Raw genomic sequence first — 21,753 nt, 5'->3', positions numbered from 1 at the left:
GGGATGGTAATCGGGCATTATAAAAAAACTACATGTTTCCAACCCGATGAGGATTAGTAATAAGTGAAAATTAGGAATAAATTAGGGATAGGGATGGGCACGGGAGATAATTTCTCGCCAAAGCCAAAATGGTGATAGGGATAAGGATTACTATATCCGCTCCGTGAAAATTCTTCCCCGTGTATAAATTCCCGTGAATATCTATAGTTATGTTTTGTTAAAATAATTTTTTTTATACAAAATGATGCCATTTTTGTGATTTTTGGTTTTTCATGGATTGATTTTATTAAATTTTTTGGGCGAGATAATCAAATTTAACTGTCAAAGTTGGTCACATACTTTTAAGTTATTACATTTCCAAATATTCCGTGCGACAATGTGAGGATCCTAACCCCGAGGGAGGAGAGAAGAAAATAGTGTTGGCGAACACTAGAAAATGAAGATATAAAGTATGGTATTAAATAGGAAATACAAGGCATATAATAGGCTACAACAACTAGCTAGTGAGCAACAGAGCCGGCCCTGGGTCTAGGCCAGGAGTGCGCAGGCCTAGGGCCAATGGTTGTTAGGGGGTCCAAAATTTGTTTATTATATATATATATAGGTATACAAGGTCTAAAACGAAATTTGCATTAGGATCAGCAAGTGTCCCAACGGTTTAGAATACCACTATCATTGGACCGGTCCTGATGAGCAACCCTATTCGTAGAGAAACAAACATAAAAAACAACAACGTCATTAAAAGAGATAAGATGATATTTACAATCATCCAAAAGAAAAGCATAAAGAGACATGATAGAAGAATGTTGGTCTCACCCTCTTTTAAGACCTAACAAATACAATTTAGTGATTCTTGCTTTGTTTTTTGTTTTTTTCTAAGAAATATTTTTCACTTTTTTGACCTAATTAATAAATTTCAACCATTAATCTTAGTTTTTCATCTAATTAATTAAATAATGGTTCACTTTAATCTAACAAGCTGGCCACTTTTAATTTTAGAGCACTTAATATACCGAAAAACCCTAAAATGTGTATTTATATATTTGGTCCGAATGAATTTATTCTTTATTGATTAATCCCCTAGATATATAGTAGGATCAATTCAATCCAAAATCAAATTTGGTTGGGCACTCTCAAAATCAGGGTTTAGGGTTTCGTACCCCTAATCCGTTAGGAAATGGGTCAACGATCAAAACCCACAGCAAAACTATGGGCCCCACCATATTTTAGATAAATTCGGCTTTTTAGGACCTCAAAATACTATTTAATGATTTTCATGGGCTTTTGTTGTTTTTTTCTACGAAATAATTTTCACTTTTTTTTATCTAATTAATGAATTTCAACCATTAATCTTATTTTTGACCTAATTAATTACTTAATGGTTGACTTTAAGGCAATAAGCTCGCCACTTTTAATTTTAGAGCACTTAATATACCGAAAAAAATGAAAGCACCTGAAAAACCTTAAAACGTGTATTTACATATTCGGGTTCGGATCAATTTATTCTTTATTGATTAATCTCAAGATATATGGTAGCATCAATTCAATCTAAAATCAAATTTGGTTTGACACTTTCATTAGGGTTAATTCGAGATCAAAATAATTAGGTCAAAAAAAGTGTCAAGTTTCAAAATTAGGATTTCTTTTAGAGTTTCGTTCCCCTAATCCGATCGGAAACGGACCAACGGTTAAAACACATAGCAAGGTTGTGGCCTCCACCCTCTTTTGGCCAAATTTGGCCGTTTATGACCTTAAAAATCCGATTTAGTTATTTTCACGGGCTTTTATTGTTTTTTTCAACGAATTATTTTTCAATTTTTTGACCTAATTGAGAAATTTCAACCATTAATCTTAGTTCTTGACCCAATTAATTAATTAATGGTTGACTTTAATATATAAGCTCATCAATTTTAATTTTAGAGCACTTAATATACCGAAAAAATTAAAATGAAACACCCAAAAAACCCTAAAACGTGCATTTGTCGTCACTACAACAGATAAACTTCAATGGTGCGATTTTTTTTAGTCAATTAAACCTTTCAATATTTTTAAATTCAACCCGTAAACTATAGGGTAAAAGTCATATTAGATTTTGGCTTTTAAAACCATCAATTAGGTCATCAGTCTATATATTAAAACTCAATTAGCTTTTTTCAGTTCAAGTAGATCAATATTTTATAATATTTTAGATTTGGATTACCAGTTAAGATTTAATAAAAACATATTCCGTTAAATCGAACCAAAATCAGTGTTATACCTAGTAATTAAAAAAAAATGTGTATATATCATCGACTAGGTTTATTTGATTACTAGAGTTGAACTGATGACTGAAAATATCATAAAATAATGATAAAAATCGTATCCAAAATATAAAATAACTGAACTGACAACTAAAGTTAAAATATAAAATACAGGGTTAGAGATCTATTTGACTTTTAAAGAATAGGTTGAGTATCTAATTGATTTTAAACTTATAATAGGGATCTAAGCCAAAAAAAAAATTTAAGAATCAATTAATAAAAATAGAGCGACTAAATAGAATACCTAGAAAAAGTTTAAGACCTGAGAAATGTCTTTTGCTATTTGATAACACTCAAATTTTATTCTAGGGGAACTCTTTAAGTTAAAACTAAAATTTATCCCTTAGTAATTACAAAAATATCCAAACTACCCTTGTTAGGATTGTAGTAGTACGTGTATAAAAAGAATGGGAGGGGAGGAATAGAAAGACGCTCCTCAAGACAAAAGTTGTTTCTAAATTTCAGTTTTAATGGCAAATTTGGGTGTGCAGAAGGAAGAAAATAATGTTGAAATGTCCAAAAGGTCTTAATCTTCGTCACCCTTGTGGGTTCAGTTGCTTACTTGTATAGCTAAGCTTCAATACAAATAAATGTATTAAACACAAAAATATACATTTAGACCATATAAGGAATTTTCGAAAAATTCTCATGAAAGATGGAACAAAGTATCCTTGATGTTGTCCCTTATAAACATGATCAAATGATATATACGTGAAAGAGTATGAATGATCAGCATAGTAAGTCTCGAATATAGAGGCTTATGCTTGGAGGATAACATGTCGAAAACAGCAGCTGCTGTAAGTAAATCTCTAAAAAGAAGAATAGATATAGCTTGAATTAAACAGATGATAAATTTCGTCTAAGTTATTCTATGGCTATGACATAAAGATGATTGAGAAATCTACGAAGTCGAATAGCTAGTTGTACATATGAGTATGTAATATAAAGAACTAAGTCAATCACAAGCCATCTGCATTTTCCTATCAGAAGCAGCCACATCAGACCTATCAGAAGCAGCCACATGAGACCTATCAGAAGCAGCCACATGAGACCTACCGCCTTTGCTTCGCTCACTCCAGCAGGTTGATCTGGAAAATACAAAACCTTGGCCAACTCACATTATAAAAAATATTAAGGGCCTCAAAATCCCACTGTACTGTTAATGTTCTTTGTTGTGAGTATATTTAGACCATAGCACATTTAGGACAAATTATATTTTATTTGTTGGTCTTTCAACAACTAGGCTCCACCGCCTACCGACACAAGACTTTCAACTTCAAGACTAAGAATTCGACCATTCCAAATAGAATCATTGCATGTTCCAACCTTAGCAAAACTTTTCTCTCTAAGATCATATGAAACTATATTACTCATTATACCAACATTAAGGAGAATCTTATCTCCTCTCTTTGAATACCCAATGACGTTCACACATTGAAACCAAGATATGTCAAAAAATAAGGGATTTACAACAGAGTATAACTTTGTCCAAGTAAATTGATTAACCCCATCATTCTTCCTCATATATAAATAAGCATGGGGCACCATCGAACAACAGAAATAGCTGATGCAAAGACACCCTCCTAAAATATGTAATTGCCTTAAAACTCTATCAGTTGAATTGAAAGATAAAACAGGTTGGGGAACTAAGGAGAATGTCTCATTTCTCATATTAAATGCCACAATCTCTGAATTGGATAACCAATGTAGACTACCATCACTGAAGTAACCCATTTCACGAAGATACACATTCCTATCTATTCTGTATCCGAGGGAAGGGGGATTCTGAATCCTTCTCCAAATATTTGATTTAAACCCATAAATCCAAAATTGAACTTCAATATCAAGTTTTCGCTTGACATATACCCTTAAAAACACTTTGTACTCATCAATAGCGTCATCATAACCCAAACCTAACCCATTTAAGTAATAAAATTGATCATTAGCTGGGTCTTCCAAAGGCCAATCAGGAAGATCCTTACACCGATGAGTGGATGGATTCCACAGGGACAGTTCTAATTTAGGTTGGTACAATGAACTTTGATCCAGGAGAACCAAACCTTTACAGTAACCATAGACATTCTTCAACGAGGATGAGACTTGTTTTTCTATGCCTATAATATCTTCTTCAAGATCGACATTCACATCACAAACATGAAATTTGTTACTCAATTCGTCTGAGAAAATCAGTTTGCGGAGATTTAAGTTTTGAGAAGACTTACTTAGATGAGAATTGATAAAATCAAGGCTATCAATGACGGTGCATAAAGATTTTGAAACACATCTGAAACGTAGGAGGGACTTCACCGGCAACCACAGTAGTATTTCGATGATCAACTCGCTTGGGAGTTGTGCCATTGCCGCCGCTCACTCTAATCAGAAAAGGAGTGTGAACAATTAGGGTTAAAAGATAATTACAAAAACTACAATTAAGGTGCAAAAATATCCTAACTTTTGGGTCATAAGCAATCTTGCCCCAAGGTCCAAAATGTCGAAAATGGTGCAATTTTATCCTAACATTGGAAACCAAGAACAATTTTATCCCTAGCGTTGATAAATTTGGTCAATTTGATAAATAATTTATCAAACGGTCTTGTCGATCATTAATCTTTGCGTCAAATCACAACATATGATGGGATGTGAAAAAATATATAAAAAAGTACAGTTTTTTTTGTACAAATTGGACTAAAAATTCAAAAAATTCACCAAATTTATAATATTAATCTCCAATTCTACTATTAAATTATAAAAAACATGAAATCATTTTTTAGAACGAATTGAAATGCAATTGTTGCAGAATAAGGAAAAAAATATCTGTGTTTTATAATAGTGTCTCAAATCGACCCAAATTATCAACGTTATGAGTAAAATTGCTCTTGGCTATTGATGTTAGGGGTAAAATTAGACAATTTTAGACGTTATGGGTAAAATTGCTCCTGACCGAAACACTCTTAGGCCTGAAACACTCTCACCCTTTCGACGAACCTCTTGGCAATTGAAACATTAAGTTTCTTCATTCCAGAAAGGTACAAATTATACCTTTTCATGGTTCAAACAACACCTCTTTTCATCCTAAACTCTTATAAATTAATCATTGAGGATGCAGGTTCTGTTACATTTCATTTTCATCTTTGTCAGAACTCTGATTTTTCTTCACAAACACCGTTCTTCGCTAAAAGTAACATACACTTTGCACTATGCCTACCAAATACAAAACCAACCCAAAAAGGCGCCATGCTGCCTCAATCAACAAACGCCCTGACCTATTCAAGCGATATGGGGCGTTTTTTCCTATCTTCAACCATGATGAAGGTAGGCGTTATTGGAATCTCCGTTACACATTCTTCACCGGAATGTTGTATATGGATGAATTCCTTAACAACCAACTTGAAATCAGTGATGACATGCATCACTACATGGAACGCCTAGGGTGGACCAAATTTGCCAAAATGCGTTTTCCAATCATAGGTGATTGGATTATAGAATTTTTCTGTACCGTTCGTTTCACTAATAAACGACGAGTACGTCTCAGTTTTCGTCGAGACGGCGAAATCTTCACTTTCGGCTATCCCGAGTTGCATGCTTGGTTTGGTTTTCCCCCAAGGGATACAATCAAACTTCATCCTGGGTGGGACATGACATCCTCGGACATTTGGAGAATGCTCACAGGATTCTGGCGATTCAATTCAAAACTCGCCTATAATCACTCTTTTCGCTCCAACTCCATGCTGTATCTACACAAATTTCTGTGCCACAGTTTGTTCGGGCGCATATTCAGTAGTGTGGTCCGTGACATAGATTTGTATGTTCTTGGAGATATATTCCAGGGCAATGCAGTGGATTCTTCCAAAATTCTAATGGAAGGTCTTGTCGCCGCTTCTCGATCCAAAGATAAGAAGATCGGGTTCGGCAATATAATCTGTGGGATAATTCTCGGTTTAAAGGGTAAAATTGATGTTCCCTGGAGTGATGATGAATTCTTCCCGACAATTGACTATGAATTTCTCGAGCACGAAGGACTTGTGAAACGTGTCTTTCGGGCAGGGCCTACATTTTTGTCTGCACCGGAACGTGAAACTTTCGTGCAGTTTCAAATTGATCGTTTTAAGGCCAAAGATATCCCAATAGATAGGGATGAATATGTAGAATAGTTTACGTTTTTCATTGTTGTTTTTGTATATATATTTTTTTTTGTTTTTGACTATTGGTTTGTTTTTTTTCATTATTTGTACATATGTTTATATAATAAAAATCTTATTTAGTTCAATTCTTAATTTTAGTAACCTTATTGATTTGATCCAATATCTATACTTAACATATTTTATATGGGTCATCTCTATATATTCTTACTCAAAATTAAGATTACACAACATTCACATGAACTAATACGTTTATTTTTATTATGATTCCACACGTTTATCGAGATTTAATTTTATTTATAACTCAATTTATTTTCAATGAATTAAGTTATGATTTAATCAAATCAATTCATGTATTAAATATGTATTAATATGCACTTATAATGCATTTAATATGGTTCTTTTAACTTATATGCATAAATAACCATTTAAGTTTCATTAATTCCTTATAAACCACTTTATTACTCTTTAATTTTATTTATTAAGGTTACACCTTTGGTTTTCCTTGGCATTAATGACATTTATTTAAGTTTTTAAAGTGCAGGAACATTTCATTTTAAATTCAGGAACCATTCCACAACAAATAAATGCACAATCCATGACAAAAGGCACCTAAATAGGCATATTTACCCATTCTCTACCGAGAATTTATTAATTCTCGGTATGAGCAGAGTTTTTGGCATAATTTCAGGGCAGAATCGCCTGAAATTTGCGTGCCGCGGCCGCGGCTTTGCCATTCGCGGTCGCGACACGCGCTAAACTTGCCCTATCCATTCCGATTTTGCTACCTATTTTTGCCTATTCTTATTCTATTTCTACCTATTCACTTACCTAATCATCCTATATAACCCTACCTCTTACACAACACCTCACATCACCTCTATTTTTTCCCGCGTATTAATGAGTATGTTGTGGAATTTTTGGTCACTCTATCCATGAACAAGAAGAAAACTTCAATTTCTTTTAGGAAAAATGGTATCCCTTACACCATTGATCGAAAATCTACCTCTGGCTATGCGGTGTTTGTTGGTCCTAATCTTGTATCTTGGCGGTCACATAAGCAAACTACTGTTTCTCGCTCCTCCACCGAAGCTGAATATCATGCTCTTGCTAGTCTTGCTTCTGAAATGCTTTGGTTGAAAAAGCTCATGCATGAAATCGGCATCTCCAATTCCACAATACCTGTTTTATGGTGTGATAACCTTGGTGCAACATATTTAACTGCTAACCCAATTTTTCATGACAGATCTAAGCACTTAGAGATTGACTTTCATTTTGTTCGTGACAAAGTCTCCAAGAAAGAGCTTCGGGTTGGTTACGTCTGTTGATCCCTTGTAAGGTTGCAAAGATAGTTCCAAGGGGGGGTTAGGAACTATTTTACCCTTTTTAAATAATTAGGACAAACTTCTTTTACTTGATCAGTTTTAGTTTGTTTTAAGCAAGCAATGTATTAAGGAGTAAGGGTTAGAAATACTTCACTCAGCGGAGTTATCCAGGTTCGGCTTCTTCTAAGCCTACGTCCTGTCCCTGGAACACGTTCCGAGATTTCCAATTCACTACTGAGCTCTTTAGGGGTAGAGACTCAAAAACCCTTTACAAATCAGAAGCTGAGTATAACAAGAGTACCTTCCTCTATACATCTACTCACTTCTACTCTAATTCACTAAGTACTAAAACCGAGTACTCAGCTTCTCCTTTCTAATTCTAGAAATGATTAAGATTTGTCCTAAACAACAATTGCTAGAACACCTTAGATGATTGAGGATCAATCACTCTAGACTTTTACACAGATGTGAAAATTGTCGTGTAAGATTTGCTTTGCTTTTGGATGCAGAACTTTTGTATACTTTTGGTCAGCGTAACGGCTTTTGCTCAAAGTTCTGTATGGAATAAGGATTCTGAATGCTCTATTTATAGAGAGCTGTGAGAGCTTCTGGTTATTTCGAAATTCGAAATAACCGTTAGAGGGAAACGACTTCATGTCGTTTTCACTCAGTCTGTTCAGCAGTTCTCTTAGCCAATCAGATTCTAGCATCTTCTGTTCTTCGGTCAGTGTGGCAGTATGTTCCTCCAAATCTGGTAATGTCAAACAGACAGCTTCCTGCGTCTTCTGTTCTTTACGAAAAGAGGAAATACTTGGTCTGGAAGTTGCTTTGTGGTCAGCGGCTATCTTATACGTTTTGTCGAGACAGCTCAGCAGCTTCTTACCGAAGTTGTCTACGTGGATCTTCTGGATCCTTCATTGCTGAGCTGCGTTTCAATACTCAACGGCAGCGTTTTGTAATACGCGGGCTGAGTGATCTTGGCCTTGTTTGACTTGGGCTTTGACTTTCATATAGGGCTTGGGCCTTATGATCTTTATGTCTTGTAACAATTATAAACTCAACATTGAACACACACATTAGTAACAATAAATCAAAGCATTTAAACTTAGTGTGTTATAGAATATTTAATTGTACTCAAATAATTTTGTCAAATCAAAATCCTGTGGAAAGGTGTTTCAACATACTCCCCCATTTTGATGTTGGCAAAACTATTCAGCAAGGAACTCAGCATTGAGCTCCCCCATGATAGTTGACCTATTTGACTTAGTAAACTCCCCCATCAGGGTTGAGCTACTGACTTAGTTTTATTCTAAACATTTTAAGGTTTAATTGAATAAGTCTAAGATCAGTTTTCAAGTATAGGTCAGCTTGTGGGATATATTCTATTTTACTCAGTTTTAGCGGAAGTGTAGTATAGTAAAAGAGCGCTGAGTAATTAATTTGTTCAATGGTTGATTTTAGACAAGTTCAAACATTAATTTTTACGCAGCTTACATTCAGCAGGTATTTTACTCGTTTACTGAGTTCAATTTGTACTTAGAAAATGCATTCATAATACTTAGCATGAAAGGATAAATAACACAAGTTGAGTCGACAATGCATGCAGGTATTGAATTAAATAACATAGGATAGTCAGCATACATAATACATGTTACAAGAAGGAAGAAATAAGCTAAGTGTAAACTAAGTTTTTTTTTAGCTATCTATTTCTTCTTCTTTTGCTGACTGCCTTCAGCTTGAGTTCTGCGCTGATCTTTCTTCTCCCCCGTTTTGCTAGCACCGGGTGGAGGCAACTTGAAGGAATCCAAAAGAACAGCTCTGGAGAGCTCAGCAGAGAAGGTCTTCAAACGATCAGCACTTTTGTCTATGCCATCAAAGATAGGAGCACCGTTGCTGAGGACCTCAGGACTAATACGGATATCAGCAGCACTGAGCATACTGAGTATATAAGCTTGTCCTTTTCCCAGCCATGTAATTGTGTCTGTCAGCGCAGCAAAGGAGTTGTGGAAGGTTTTGAGAAGTGAAGTATCATAGTGCTCACGCTGAAGATTCGTGTGTCTAACATGGTCGAATATCTTCTGGGAATTGGTCGGTATTTGATCATGTTTGAGCTGGTCGGTGTCCATTTCTTCCTTGTGGAGATTAAGTAGCCGAACTGCCTCACTGAGTTGCTCCATTGAGCATTGAGATGTGTTTGCAAGCTGTGCATTAGTCTTGTTTTGTTCAGTATGGAGCTGAGCAAACAGCATCTTTAACTCAGAGGAAGTGGCGAGATTTGGGTTCGCAGCTGACAAGTTCTGGATCTGGGAAGATAGAGAAGTGAGACACTGTACTGTTGTCAGCTAGATCTCAGCCAACTTAGCAATCGAATCCTGCCTAGCTTGCTGTGTTTGTGAAGATAGTAGAATACTCAGTAGGTCCTTGAGTTCCTTAACTTCATTGAGAAGTTGAGTTACTTGAGAAGGCTGAGTAGTTTCTATATGGGAAATGGCAGCAGCAGGAGGAGTTGAATGCTGAATATCTCTAATCAGAGCCTGCACTGAGTCAATGATTCTTTGACTGGACTCAGTAACATTGATTGTGGCCTGAGAGATGGCAGTTTGACCAGATAGAGAAGAGGTTGCTGGGTCAGGGACTGGGGTTATTGTTGGGTTCTGCCCAAGTGTTGATTGGATAGTTGTTGGGTTAGCAGGTTCAACCTCAGTGGAACAGTCAGGTTGGATGGGTTCAGAGCTGACTGGTGCTGTGTTTTCTTCGAGATTTTGCTCGGTTTGGATTGGTGGGTTTGCAGAGTTAAGTTGTTCGGCTTGTTCCTGAGTAGAGACAGAGGCTTGTTTTTCTGCTGCTTGTGAAGGTTGAGGAGATGGTGCAGAAGGAATTTGCTTCCGGAAGAAGGTCATCTTGACCTTGGATGGATCATGCACTGGTGCGCTGACTGGTTGGTCTAAGATGTTGGCCTTTACCAGTCTTCTTCTGGTCTTTTGTACAGGAGGAGGGTCAGCTTGATTTACATCAGCTTGAGATGGAGAGTCGTCTACATTTTGATCAGCAGTGTGCTGGTCAGTTGGCTCGTGATGTTGTTCAACTCCATCAGCTGACTCAGTGTGAGCTTGGTCAGCTTGATCATGGTCACTAGCTGTCCTTTCAGAGTCAGCTTCCTTCTCTTGCTCCTGTGCATGTCCTTCATCCTCAGTGTCTTCATTCTCAAGCTCTTCCTCGAGCTGAGTGACGAAATGTTCATCTAGGTCCACCTCATCTTCCTGTTGCTCAGTTTCTTCAGCATGATGCTGAGCATAATGTGAGTCCGAAGTGACTACGAAGTTAAGTGGAAGGACGTTGATGGGTGAAAGAGTAGAAGTCTTCTGCTTCTTCTGAGGAGGATCAGTTGTATCCTCAGTTTTAGGCTCATCTTGCCTGCTGTGCTTTTCAGCTGACTGAGTTTTGTCTTGGTTTGACTCAGTAGCTGATTTGGTCTTTTTGGACTTAGGCTCAGCTTCCTTAGATGGAGTACCAGTGGGCTTCCTTTTTCTTGTGGCTGGAGCTTTAGTCCGTTTCCCTTTTGCTGGAACAATCACCTCAGCAGGTAGCACTTCCTCAGCTTGCTCCTCTGGCTGCTCAATAAATTTTTCCTTCTTCAAAGGTTGGTTGAATTTGAGAGCATGCAGTGATGCTGCTGTGATCTCAGATCCTTTCACACAGGTTTCTCCTTGTAAGTCAACCTTGTGGTCAACTAGAATCTTTGTGATCAGCGAGCCTAGCCTTAGATTGTTCGTGCTGTGCAGGAATCCAGCTATTAGAAACACTGGCATGTTTATCGGTTTGTAGGTCAGCATGTGCCAGATAAAGCACATCTCGAAGTGGAAGGCTGAGCTGGTGCAGTTGACCTTCTGGTAGATCAGTTGGACCAGCAGGAAGTGGGCCATCTTCTGATGCTGACCCATGGACGAGCTGGATACTTCTCCAATGTACCCAGCAGGCTTACAGAAGGTTTCATCATAGTGGATGTCCTCCTGATCACCATTTCTTCTTAACTCAGCACCCTCAGTCTTGTGGCTGAGTAAGGATCCCAAATACATTGGGTTGATGAAAATGGTCTTTCCCCTGACTTCAGTGACTAAGTAGTCATGGTCCTTTGCGTCAACTTTGAGGTTATGGTAGAATTCCATAACCAGGTCAGGGTATGTGGGGAATCGTAGGGAGAACAACTCAGTCCAGCCGTTGTTCTTTATCCAGTCACAGAACGGTTGTTCTGAGTCAATGAAGGTCTGAGATACCCAGCGAGAAGGTTCCACTTTCCATTCTCGGACATTCTCGAATACGCGAATGTACTATCTAGGTTTAGCTGGTTTTCCCTGAGCTTGAGTGGCTTTTTCTTTTCCATGTCCAGTAGCTTTAGATGGAGAAGGCTGAGTGGAGGTTTTGTTTGTCTGTTCATCGGTGGTGGCCTTGGAATGACCGGCACCAGAGATGTTGAAAGAGGCTTTAGTCATTTTAGGAGTACTGAAGTTCTTAAGTTCTTAAGGAAATTCTGAAGCTTTTGAAAGTTCAGTATGCGTAAAGAGAAGGTAGTGGGGAAATACCCACTATTTATAGATTTTTAATTAAGGTTTCCGTTTGAATTTAGGTCGGTTTTGCCCTTGGGTTGTCCAATCGGCAGAAACCCTGACATTTATGACACTTTATGACATATTCGGCGCATGCATTGTACAGGTGTCATTACGCGTGCGTTTGCATTGAATGCTAATGATTACCTTTACTCAGCATTTGTTGGTACAAACGTTTCATATTCTGAGTAGTCAGTTTTGTGCAACGGATAGTGGGAGTAATTAGTTACTCGGTCTGAGATAACTTACTCAGTGTGCATTAGTTACTGTGCATGTGATTTTGACAGATATTCTTTAAAACACTCAGCATGTTAACATTCATTCAGCATGCATTATATCACATTTTTACTTAGGAATTTAAGACAGTGGATTAAACATACCAATGGCTTCTCTCAGTATGCTGAATTGCTCTCGTGCTAGAGGCTTTGTAAAGATATCAGCGAGCTGCTCATCTGTTGGCACATAGGTCAGCTTGATTTCTTCCTTGAGTACATGATCTCTGATGAAGTGATGTCTTATGCTGACATGCTTCATCCTGCTGTGCTGGATTGGGTTCTTTGAGAGGTCAATTGCGCTTTTGTTGTCGCATTTAACTTCAATTATCTTTGTTTGTACACCATAGTCTTCAAGTTGTTGCTTAATCCATAGGACTTGAGCAACACAGCTTCCAGCAGCAATGTACTCAGCTTCAGTGGTGGACAGGGCTACTGACGCCTGCTTCTTGCTGAACCAAGATACAAGACAGCTTTCTAGGAAATGACATCCTCTAGAGGTGCTTTTTCTTTCCAGCTTGTCTCGTCCATAGTCAGCGTCAGTGTATCCGATGAGTGTAAAGTCATGAGAATTTGGATACCACAAGTCTGCATTTACTGAGCTTTGCAAATATCTAAGGATCCTTTTTACAGCAATGTAATGGGATTCCTTAGGGTTAGCCTGATATCTAGCACAATAACATACTGAGAACTGAATGTCCGGCCTACTTGCTGTTAAGTAAAGTAGAGAGCCAATCATACCTCGGTACAACTTGCTGTCTACTGACTTACCATTTTCGTCAGCGCAGAGGACAGTGTCAGTGCCCATAGGAGTGGATATTGGCTTACAATGTTCTAGTTCATATTTCTTCAATATCTCCTTGGCATATTTCGCTTGACTGATGAATATGCCATTCTTTCCTTGTTTAATTTGAAGTCCAAGGAAGAAGTTGAGTTCTCCCATCATTGACATCTCGAACTCAGTCTGCATTTGCTTACCAAAATTCCTTGCACATAGATTCATTAGTAGCACCAAATATAATGTCATCTACATATATTTGAGCCAGCAGGGTATCTTTACCCTTTCTCTTAATGAATAAGGTTGTATCAGCTTGACCCTTGACATAGTTTCTAGTCAGTAAGAAGTTGGTCAGCCTCTCATACCAAGCACGTGGTGCTTGCTTGAGGCCATACAAATCCTTTTTGAGTTTATAAACATGGTTTGGGAACTTAGGATCCTCAAACCCTGGAGGCTGATTGACATAGACCTCCTCGTTTATTACTCCATTAAGAAATGCACTCTTAACATCCATTTGAAACAATTTAAAATTCATATAAGATGCATATGCACATAAAATCCTAATTGCTTCTAGCCTTGCCACTGGGGCAAAGGTCTCACCATAGTCAATACCTTCTTGCTGACTGTAGCCCTGAGCTACAAGCCGTGCTTTGTTTCTGACTACGTTTCCTTGTTCATCCAGCTTGTTCCTGAAGACCCATCTGGTTCCAATGGTCTTCTGGCTTCTTGGATGTGGCACTAGCTCCCATACATTATTCCTTCTGAATTGGTCGAGTTCCTCTTGCATGGCATTCATCCAGAATTCATCATGCTCAGCTTCAGCAAAGTTCTTCGGCTCCTGAACTGAGACAAAGGCTACATTGCCGAGATACTTCCTGAGTTGATTCCTTGTCATCAGGGTATTTCCAGCTGAGTCAAGAATTGCATTTTCTGAATGCCCTCTTGGGACTCTTATCTCCTTGGGTAGATTTGTGTCTTGTTCTATTCGTGTTTCAACATTCTCTGCAGAAGTAGATTGGTCAGCGAAAACAATCTTAGGTTCACTCTTACTCTTGGTCAGCCGCTTTGTGAAGGACTCAGTAGCTGGTTCTTGATCAGCAGGTGCTGAGTTTGGTTCATCTTCTGTCAGCGGCTGGTATCTTCCTGCAGGGTCAGTTTCATCGAATTGCACATGTATAGACTCTTCTAATACTTGGGTTCTCTTATTAAAAACTCTGTATGCTTTGCTGTTTGTTGAGTAGCCTAGAAAGATAGCCTCATGAGTTTTTGAATCAAATTTGGCTAAGCTATCTTTGGTATTTAAAATGAAACATCTACAGCCAAAGGCACGAAAGTATCCAATGTTGGGCTTTCGTCCTTTCCAAAGTTCATAAGGGGTTTTCTTAAGTATAGGTCTAACTAGAGCCCTATTGAGAAGCCTATGCTCATCCAACATTGTCCTGACTATTTCAACCAGAGTTCTGTTCTTCCTTTCTACAACCCCATTTTGCTGAGGTGTTCTAGGAGCAGAAAAATTGTGGTCAATGCCGCTGGCTTCACAGAATTCAACAAACTTTTGGTTTTTGAATTCTCCACCGTTATCACTACGGATATGAGCTAATTTTAGGTCTTTTTCATTTTCAATTTTTCTAACCAAATTTGAAAATGTCCCAAAGGTCTCATCCTTGCTGGTCAGCAAGATAACCCACGTATACCGAGATAAGTCATCTACAATGACCAAGGAAAATCTTCTTCCACCCAGACTCAGCGGCTGGACTGGACCAAAGAGATCCAAGTGTAGTAACTCTAACGGACGTTTAGTTGAGACAATGTTTTTACTATGAAAAGATTGTTTGGTTTGTTTTCCAGCTTGGCAAGCGTGGCATAGTTGATCTTTTTGAAATTTAAGTTTAGGCAGTCCCTCAACCAATTGCTTTCTTGCTAATTTGGCCAGGAGGTCCATGCTTACATGACCAAGTCTCCTGTGCCATAGCCAGGAATTTTCTTCCTTTGTGACTAAGCATACAGTTTTTGAAAACTTCTTTTCTAGGTTCAGCATGAAGACATTGTCTATCCGAGGGGCAGTTAAAATTAACTCATTTGTTTTTCCCTCATATATTTTACATCCAGTATCATCAAATATAACTTTTCTCCCATTATCACATAGCTGAGCTACGCTGAGTAAGTTATATTTGAGTCCGCTGACTAGGGAGACAGATTCAATAGTGGGATTACCTCCAACGGTGCCTGATCCTACTATCTTACCCTTTCTGTTGTCTCCAAAACTTACGCTTCCTCCTCGTTTACGTTCAAACGTGATGAACTGAGTTTCATCACCCGTCATATGCCTTGAGCATGCGCTGTCAATATACCACATTTTTTACTTCTCGGCACATCTCAGGCTTACCTGCATTGTGATCAGTTTCCTTTAGGTACCCAATTCTTTTTGGGTCCTGACTTGTTAGGTTCAACAGGTAAAGCATCATATTTTATTTTGTGGTGACATATATTGATAGTATGGCCACTTTTTCCACAGAAGTCACAACTGACCTTCTGTTTAGGATTCTTTACTGACTTGTCAGCACCCCAGTGCTGAGCGTGCCAACATTCCTTAGTGGTGTGTCCTAACTTCCCATAAAAGTCACACTGGACTCTTCGCTGGGGATTTCGTCTCTGCTGAGTACCTTGATACTGAGTTCTCAGAGGAAAATTGTTTTTGTTTGGAACCTTTAATTGGTTTTGAATGGTTGTGACATCCTTCCTCAGTTTCTTTGAAACTGACTGGACTTCAGAGACAGACTCATGAATGGTTTTCATATTTTCATGCAAAACTGAGTTGTCCTGAAGAAGGTATCTGAGGTCACTCAGTTTGACCTCTTATACTTCATCACAGCGCCGGCTGAGTGCTTTAATCTTCTTGTTACACTTTTTGACAAGTGTATAGAGATCACTCAGGGCATTACCCATTTCATTTCTGAGTTGAGAGAGTGAGATTACCTCATTAGATTGCTCTTCATTATCTGACTCATCAGATTGGTCAGCATGCTCAGAAATGCATGGCTCAGCAAGTTCGTCAGCCATGAAGCATATCTTCGCTGACTCTGTGGCCTCAGCTTCAGTTGATGAAGAATCATCACTGTCACTCCATATTGCCACCATTGCCTTCTTGCCATTCTTTTTGTATTCCTCAGTGTTGGGCAGCTTGACTTGATGTGGCCGATTTGATGGCACTCAAAGCATGTAATGGGCTTTGAGCTGTCCTTCTTGAATTTGCTGTCACTTGAGTCAGCCTTATATTTATCAAATTTTCTATAAGGCTTCTTGGAGTATTTGTCATTTCTTTTGAACAGTCTCTTCATTTTTCTTGTAAACATTGCCATCTCCTCATCGTCAGTTGAGCCATCATCAGTTGAATCAGCTTTCATGATAAGTGACTTCTGCTTCTTGTCTTCGGATCTGTCCTTGACCTCGAAATTCTTCATAGATATCTCATGAGTCAGCAGTGAGCCGATGAGTTCATCATATTTGTAGGTGGTTAAATCCTGAGCTTCTTCAACGGCTGTCTTCTTGGCTTGCCAGTCTTTAGGAAGACTTCTGAGTATCTTCTTGACTTGTTCTTCCTCAGTGAAGATTTTTCCAAGTCTTTTGAGCTCATTTATGATGTTGGTGAATCTTGCATTCATTTCAGAAATCCCCTCATCATTGTTCATTTCGAACAGCTCATACAATCTCATCTGCTGGTTGACCTTGGACTCCTTCACCTTGTTGGTTCCTTCGTAGGTGACCTCCAGCTTCTTCCAGATCTCCTGTGCTGACTCACAACCTGATATTTTATTGTATTCTGCAGTATCCAGCGCACAGTGAAGCATATTTATAGCCGAAGCATGATTTTGTAGCTTCTTGAGATCATACTCTGTCCATTCAACCTCAGCTTTAACAACTGACTGGCCAGCAACAACTTTCACAGGTACAAACGGGCCTTGGACTATAGATAGCCAGGCACTCATGTTTGTAGCTTGAATGAAGTTCTTCATCCTATTCTTCCAAAAGGTATAGTTTGACCCGAAGAATAGGGGAGGCCTAGTAATGGACAGCCCCTCAGGTAATATCTGAGTTGTCTGGTTTCCAGGGAGAAACCGAGTGTTGTTTTCACCCATGGTATGGATCAACTCAAGGTTGTTAAACCTTTAGTAATGAGCTTTTAGGCTCTGATACCACTTGTTGATCCCTTGTACGGTTGCAAAGATAGTTCCAAGGGGGGGTTAGGAACTATTTTACCCTTTTTAAATAATTAGGGCAAACTTCTTTTTCTTAAGAAGAAAGTATATAACAGCGGCGCTGAGCAATCAGTAAGACACTGGCTTAGTCAACTGGTGACTAGGTCAGTTTCGTTGCTTAAGTCAGGAAATAGCACTTAGAGTCTATTCCTGAACTAAGTCGTTTGCAGCGCACAACTCAGCTTGACCTCTTTTACTTGGTCAGTTTTAGTTTGTTTTAAGCAAGCAATGTATTAAGGAGTTAAGGGTTAGAAATACTTCACTCAGCGGAGTTATCCAGGTTCGGCTTCTTCTAAGCCTACGTCCTGTCCCCGGAACACGTTCCGAGATTTCCAATTCACTACTGAGCTCTTTAAAGGTAGAGACTCAAAAACCCTTTACAAATCAGAAGCTGAGTATAACAAGAGTACCTTCCTCTATACCTCTACTCACTTCTACTCTAATTCACTAAGTACTAAAACCGAGTACTCAGCTTCTCCTTTCTAATTCTAGAAATGATTAAGATTTGTCCTAAACAACAATTGCTAGAACACCTTAGATGATTGAGGATCAATCACTCTAGACTTTTACACAGATGTGAAAATTGTCGTGTAAGATTTGCTTTGCTTTTGGATGCAGAACTTTTGTATACTTTTGGTCAGCGTAACGGCTTTTGCTCAAAGTTCTGTATGGAATAAGGATTCTGAATGCTCTATTTATAGAGAGCTGTGAGAGCTTCTGGTTATTTCGAAATTCGAAATAACCGTTGGAGGGAAACGGCTTCATGTCGTTTTCACTCAGTCTGTTCAGCAGTTCTCTTAGCCAATCAGACTCTAGCATCTTCTGTTCTTCGGTCAGTGTGGTAGTATGTTCCTCCAAATCTGGTAATGTCAAACAGACAGCTTCCTGCGTCATCTGTTCTTTACCAAAAGAGGAAATACTTGGTCTGAAAGTTGCTTTGTGGTAAGCGGCTGTCTTGTACGTTTTGTCGAGACAGCTCAGCAGCTTCTTACCGAAGTTGTCTACGTGGATCTTCTGGATCCTTCATTGCTGAGCTGCGTTTCAATACTCAACGGCATCGTTTTGTAATACGCGGGCTGAGTGATCTTGGCCTTGTTTGACTTGGGCTTTAACTTTCATATAGGGCTTGGGCCTTATGATCTTTATGTCTTGTAACAATTATAAACTCAACATTGAACACACACATTAGTAACAATAAATCAAAGCATTTAAACTTAGTGTGTTATAGAATATTTAATTGTACTCAAATAATTTTGTCAAATCAAAATCCTGTGGAAAGGTGTTTCAACAATGTCCCCACCCTTGATCAAATTGCTGACATCCTCAGCAAACCACTCTCCAAGGCTCGGTTTCAACATCTTCGCGACAAATTAACAGTGGCTCCGCCATTAATTTGAGGGGGAATGTTAGAGGATATATATGTAAATATACATATTAGAATTAGTCTTTGATTTAGTCAGATATTGTTAGCTTGATTTACTCCCTGTATCTTTAGAATTATTGTTGTAACCGATTCTATCTTGTAAAGCTTATTTAAGCACAAACTCTATCAATACCAAATCACTGGAGAATCATGATTGTTTCAAATATGTACCTTTCAAAAAGTCAATTGGTCAATTTAAATAAATTCATCGGTTACTAGAATTTTTTCCAAATATAAAGGACTAGTTGATTTTTTGAAACAAGTATATGGACAAAAAATGTATTAATCTATTAATTAATTAACTTTTTAACAATGTCTATTCGCAATGTGACCAAAACATATGTCGCCATAATGAGAATTGACTCATGGCATAGCACGTGTCGAGAATGGAGCAAAAATAATGTTTTTTCATAATAGTGAATAAGATTATATGTATATATATAAAGTGCAAAAAATACTTTTAATATTGTCCATCAAAAGTAATTTTACCTCTAACATCATTAACTAACATAATAATACCATTAATGTTTACAAGTTGAGCGAATTTACACTGATGTTTGAAATTGTGTCAATTTCAATTGTTATTGATGGAGCACTCTGTCCATTCACAAATTTCATTATCACTCAATTTGTATGTAGGGATGGTAATCGGGCATTATAAAAAAACTACATGTTTCCAACCCGATGGGGATTAGTAATAAGTGAAAATTAGGGATAAATTAGGGATAGGGATGGGCACGGGAGACAATTTCTCGCCAAAGCCAAAATGGTGATAGGGATAGTTATGTTTTGTTAAAATAATTTTTTTTATACAAAATGATGCCATTTTTGTGTTTTTTGGTTTTTCATGGATTGATTTTATTAAATTTTTTGGGCGAGAGAATCAAATTTAACGGTCAAAGTTGGTCACATACTTTTAAGTTATTACATTTCCAAATATTCTGTGCGACAATGTGAGGATCCTAACCCCGAGGGAGGAGAGGAGAAAATAGTGTTGGCGAACACTAGAAAATGAAGATATAAAGTATGGTATTAAATAGGAAATACAAGGCATATAATAGGCTACAACAACTAGCTAGTGAGCAACAGAGCCGGCCCTGGGTCTAGGTCAGGAGTGCGTAGGCCTAGGGCCAATGGTTGTTAGGGGGTCCAAAATTTGTTTATTATATATATATATATATATATACATATGTATACAAGGTCTAAAACGAAATTTACATTAGGATCAGCAAGTGTCCCAGCGGTTTAGAATACCACTATCATTGGACCGGCCCTGATGAGCAACCCTATTCGTAGAGAAACAAACATAAAAAACAACAACGTCATTAAAAGAGATAAGATGATATTTACAATCATCCAAAAGAAAAGCATAAAGAGACATGATAGAAGAATGTTGGTCTCACCCTCTTTTAAGACCTAACAAATACGATTTAGTGATTCTTGCTTTGTTTTTTGTTTTTTTCTAAGAAATATTTTTCACTTTTTTGACCTAATTAATAAATTTCAACCATTAATCTTAGTTTTTCATCTAATTAATAAAATAATGGTTCACTTTAATCTAACAAGCTGTCCACTTTTAATTTTAGAGCACTTAATATACCGAAAATCCCTAAAATGTGTATTTATATATTTGGTCCTGATGAATTTATTCTTTATTGATTAATCCCCTAGATATATAGTAGGATCAATTCAATCCAAAATCAAATTTGGTTGGGCACTTCAATTAAGGTTAATTCGTGATCAAAATAATTATGTCAAAAAAAGTGTCAAGTCTCAAAATCAGGGTTTAGGGTTTCGTACCCCTAATCCGTTAGGAAATGGGTCAACGATCAAAACCCACAGCAAAACTATGGGCCCCACCATCTTTTAGACAAATTCGGCTTTTTAGGACCTCAAAATACTATTTAATGATTTTCATGGGCTTTTGTTGTTTTTTTCTACGAAATATTTTTCACTTTTTTTATCTAATTAATGAATTTCAACCATTAATCTTATTTTTGACCTAATTAATTACTTAATGGTTGACTTTAAGGCAATAAGCTCGCCACTTTTAATTTTAGAGCACTTAATATACCGAAAAAAATGAAAGCACCTGAAAAACCTTAAAACGTGTATTTACATATTCGGGTTCGGATCAATTTATTCTTTATTGATTAATCTCAAGATATATGGTAGCATCAATTCAATCTAAAATCAAATTTGGTTTGACACTTTCATTAGGGTTAATTCGAGATCAAAATAATTAGGTCAAAAAAAGTGTGAAGTTTCAAAATTAGGATTTCTTTTAGAGTTTCGTTCCCCTAATCCCATCGGAAACGGACCAACGGTCAAAACACATAGCAAGGTTGTGGCCTCCACCCTCTATTGGCCAAATTTGGCCGTTTATGACCTTAAAAATCCGATTTAGTTATTTTCACGGGCTTTTATTGTTTTTTTCAACGAATTATTTTTCAATTTTTTGACCTAATTGAGGAATTTCAACCATTAATCTTAGTTCTTGACCCAATTAATTAATTAATGGTTGACTTTAATATATAAGCTCATCAATTTTAATTTTAGAGCACTTAATATACTGAAAAAATTAAAATGAAACACCCAAAAAACCCTAAAACGTGCATTTGTCGTCACTACAACAGATAAACTTCAATGGTGCGAT

The sequence above is a fragment of the Euphorbia lathyris genome, chromosome 6 (genome assembly GCF_963576675.1).
Source record: "Euphorbia lathyris chromosome 6, ddEupLath1.1, whole genome shotgun sequence".
Taxonomy (NCBI): domain Eukaryota; kingdom Viridiplantae; phylum Streptophyta; class Magnoliopsida; order Malpighiales; family Euphorbiaceae; genus Euphorbia; species Euphorbia lathyris.
The sequence above is the reverse complement of the archived record's forward strand: the minus strand, read 5'-3'. Positions refer to the sequence as shown.